The following is a 4,849-nucleotide window of genomic DNA, read 5'->3' on the forward strand; positions in this document are numbered from 1 at the left end:
GTGTGAAGAGTTGAGGGAGAGACACGACCGGGACTTTTCTAACCTCAAACGTTAGTTTGTCGGACGTACGGCTGATATTTCCTAAAGATCTTTATTGTCTAGAGATGAGTCTAATTTCTAGAGATCTATTTAAATCGATTTACAATTATAAGTAAAGAGTCGTGTTTGGGAGACACAGAATTTATTGCGATTCTCACAATTCTGACGTGGACATGCTTACATAACTGTATATGATTTTACACATATCACGAGAAAATACATTTATGGTTATGTGCACATCCCATGTCAGAGTTGTGAGAATCGCAGCAAATTTTTTTTATTATTTCAACATTTTTCATAAGTAAAAGTTAAATGCTGAAACTTATAAGTTGTGAATTTAAGTATCGAATTCATTAAAATTAAGCGCTAAATACGTAGAATTATATTTGTTACACATTGTTGAAACTAGTAAATTATTTTTTTTATCCTTATAATCATATTATACATTGTTTATATGTTTTAAATGCTTATTTCTTATCAAATAAAATATATTATTTTTTATAAAATTAAAATACAATTTATTTTTAAATAATAAGTAATACTCAAATTTTCAATTTCTAAATAATAATTTTTATTTCTAAAATTCTACAAATTTCAAATTAAAAATAATAATGTTATACAAGTCATCAAAATTTGAAATCAACATTAAAGGACTTAATTTTGGATGAATAATTTTCGATGGAAATAAAGGATATGCAATTATGAAAGCACCTGCGAATTAATAAGGGCAACCCACACCATAACCAAGTTTTTTAGTCTTAATGAGGTTAGAAGTTTTTTTTGGTCTTATATGAGGTTAGAAGTTTTTTGGTCTTATATGAAGATGATTTCCTAATTGTATAGATCATCCTTACCAAAAATCAACTCCTTCCAAAACTTTTAACATATATAAGACAAAACAATTTGGCCATAGTGTGGGTTTATTAATTTGTGAAGTGCTTATATACTTGTTTATAAGGGCATATATGGGAGCGGTTCGGCAGCCCTAAAGTTTGCCAAGTTTGGTGCCAAACATTTTTTGTAAATCACTTTTGATGGGGTTAGAAGTTTTGGAATAGGCTGATTTTTTGTGAGGATGATCTCTACGATGAAGAGATCATCCTCACAAAAAATCAGCTCATTTTGAAACTTCTAACCCTACTTTACAAGTTGAAGAATCGTGGACCGTCCAATTTTTGTTAAATCACTTTTGATGGGGTTAAAAGTTTTGGAATAGGCTGATTTTTTGTGAGGATGATCTCCTCATCATAGAGATCATCCTCACAAAAAATCAGCTCATTCCAAAGCTTCTAACCCATATTTTGAAAAATGTTTGGCACCAAACTTGGCAAACTTTAGGGCTGCTGAACCGTACCCTACTTGTTTATGTCAAAAAAAGTGAAGTGTATATTGCTTCAACGCAAAAATTAAGCATCAAAATAGTGTTGAATTTTTTTCACTTATTTTCAGCAATAAGTGCTGAAAATCTATAATAAACAAACGCGTTATTTTGACAAAAGGTACTGTTTTTTTTCCAACAATAAGTGTTGAAATATAATTCTTAAATCGATTTAAATTAGGATTCTAACTCGGGTGGATTGGGTCGAGTTGGTGATCAACCTGCATCCAACCCCTATTAACGCCCAACCCTAGTTGAGCTGGCTCACTCCTCATTAATATTAGATAACTTACTAATGATAATGACTTATATAAAAATAAGTTATATGTTAAAAAAGACTAAATTTTACAATTAGTGATCTTACAAGTATATTTCAAAAGACTAATGATTTTTTTTACGCTCCCATCACAATATCGTAGATCATTTGCCTCGGGATACATAAAAGTATAAATCTTTTTTTAATATATCACAAGGCAAATGATCTGTGATTCTAGGATGGGACCGTAAGGGGGTGTCAGATTATCATGACTCATTTCAAAATTCATATATATATATATATGGATCAGGTTCAAACGACAACCATTTCAACACACATATAGACAACGTGTTTTGTCTTATATGGGCAAAAATATTTGGAATGGGCTGATTTTTTGTGAGGATGATCTCTGTGGTGAGGAGATCATCCTTGCCAAAAATCAGCTCATTATGAAACTTCTAGACCGTCCAATTTTTGTTGAAAAATTATAGACCGTCCAATTTTTGTAAATCAATTTTGATGGGGTTAGAAGTTTTGGAATTTGATGATTTTTTGCCAGGATGATTCTCTCATCACAGAGATCATCCTCACAAAAAATCAACCCAGTCCAAACATTTTTGCCCATATAAGACAAACACGTTGTCTATATGTGTGTCGCAATGTGTGTTGCAGGAACCCGACCCTATATATATATATATATATATATATATATATATATAGGGTCCCGTTAGCCACCCTTAGTTTTACCACACACTTTAACAAACGCGTTTTGTCTTACATGGGTTAGAAGTTTCGGAATGAGCTGATTTTTGGTGAGGATGATCTCTATGGTGAGGAGATCATCCTCACCAAAAATCAGCTCATTCCAAAACTTCTAACCCCATCAAAATTGATTTACAAAAAATGGACGGTCCACGATTTTTCAACGTGTAAACATGGGGCTAAACATTTCGGAATGGGCTGATTTTTGGGGAGGATGATCTTCTAATCATAGAGATCATCCTCACCAAAAATCAGCTCATTCCAAAACTTCTAACCCATGTAGGACAAAAAACGTTTGTTAAAGTGTGTGGTAAAACTTAGGGTGCTGAACATTTCCCATATAAAATCAGCCCATTCCGAAATGTTTAGCCCCATGTTTACACGTTGAAAAATCGTGGACCGTCCATTTTTTGTAAATCAATTTTGATGGGGTTAGAAGTTTTGGAATGAGCTGATTTTTGGTGAGGATGATCTCCTCACCATAGAGATCATCCTCACCAAAAATCAGCTCATTCCGAAACTTCTAACCCATGTAAGACAAAACGCGTTTGTTAAAGTGTGTGGTAAAACTAAGGGTGGCGAACGGGACCCTATATATATATATATATATATATATATATATATATATATATATATATAGGGTCAGGTTCAAGGGCCGTCTGAGAAACCGTCTAAGAAAACTTTCGACGGTAAATAAAATTTTAAAATATGGGTTAGAAATTTTGGATTGAGCTGATTTTTTGTGAGGATGATCTCTATGATGGGAAGATCATCCAAAAAAAAAATCAGCTCAATCTGAAACTTCTAACCCCGTTAAAAGTGATTTAGAATGTGGACCGTCGATTTTTTACCACTTTTTATCACTAATTTGTAAATCACTTTTGATGGATTTACAAGTTTCTGATTGAGCTGATTTTTTGTGAGGATGATCTTCTCATCATAGTGACCATCCTTGCAAAAAATCAGCTCAATCCAAAACCTCTAACCCTTATTTTGAAAAACGAAAGTTTTCTTAGACGGTTTCTCAGATGGCCCTTGAACCGCCCCCATATATATATATGTATGGGTCGCGTTCCTAAGACTCATATTGCGACTCACATCGCGACTCACGAAGACAGCCGTTCGATATTCACTTGATAGACGGTCCAGATCGCGATTTGATTTTAAAACGATGAAGTTTCTAAATTTAGAACTACCTCCCCGTTAACAAAATAAAAAAATAAAAACAAAATTTCAGATCTGATTTCTCCATCCATCTTCGTCTTCTTCTTCACTCTCTTCCTCTCTCTTCCTCTTCGACAGATCGAACGGCATCTTCGTCTTTGTTTCTTCACTCTCTTCCTCTTCGACAGATCGAACGACATCTTCGTCTTCTTCTTCACTCTCTTCCTCTTCGACAGAGAGTTCTCCATCTTCGTCTTCTTCTTCCACTTCTTCGTTTCTAACCTCGTTTCAGCACAAATCGATCTCCATCTTTGTCTTCTTCTTCCTCTTCAAACTCACATCACCGTCTTGGATGATGGGTACCGCTGGCGCAAATATGGGCAGAAAGTGGTGAAAAGGAACCCTAATCCTAGGTATGTGATTACATAGTCTACAAGACATACAGTTGCAGAGAAAATTATCTTATTTATTTTGGGTTTGTTTGTTTCCCACCTTTAGTTTCTATACCCACCCAATCGATTTTATGAAATTTCAAGGTGCACATTTGGCTTTTTTCTTCCACTATACAGACTATGGACGATCATTAGTGCTCTGATTGTGACTGATTTCACACCGAGTCATTTAAATAAAATGAAATAGATTATTATTATCCATTAAGGCTTCCATGAGATCCAAACCTTAATCAGTCATTGGTCAAAAACTTTAAGAAGTAAGCACACTGTGTTAGATTTGTCTATGTCAAATGCTTGAGTTGGTCTGTGACAAGATTTGTTTCTATCCTTTCCAAAAATTTGGGGTCGACTCTTTGTTTTTCTATAATTTTATTTTTAACAAAAATAAATGGGAATTATTTTTATTACAAGAAACCACACAGATTACTCGAATATGCACAAGTGGAATGTCTGTGGATAAAGACTATGATGTTCTCAATTAATAGAATTTTTGAAAAAAGAAGATTGTGAAATCAAATATGCCACCATTTGCACTCCACAAACTTCACTCAAAAATCCTCTTTGCACTTAGTGTATGATTGCACTCAGAAAAGAAAAAAAAACAAAAAAAAAAGGCAAAAAAGAAAGAGAGGCTGCACTCGTTCCCCTTGCAGCATTGTAAGTTTACCCTAAGAGATACATCCACCGTTTTTGGGTAGGATTGCTCCTTTTATTCTGTTTTTCTAGGTTTATGATGATTCTTAACATGATCTCTTATTGTGTAGGAGTTACTATAAATGCACAAATGTCGGATGCCCA

The sequence above is a fragment of the Akebia trifoliata genome, chromosome 4 (assembly GCF_017979445.1).
Source record: "Akebia trifoliata isolate Shusen 1 chromosome 4, ASM1797944v1, whole genome shotgun sequence".
NCBI classification, from domain to species: Eukaryota; Viridiplantae; Streptophyta; class Magnoliopsida; order Ranunculales; family Lardizabalaceae; genus Akebia; species Akebia trifoliata.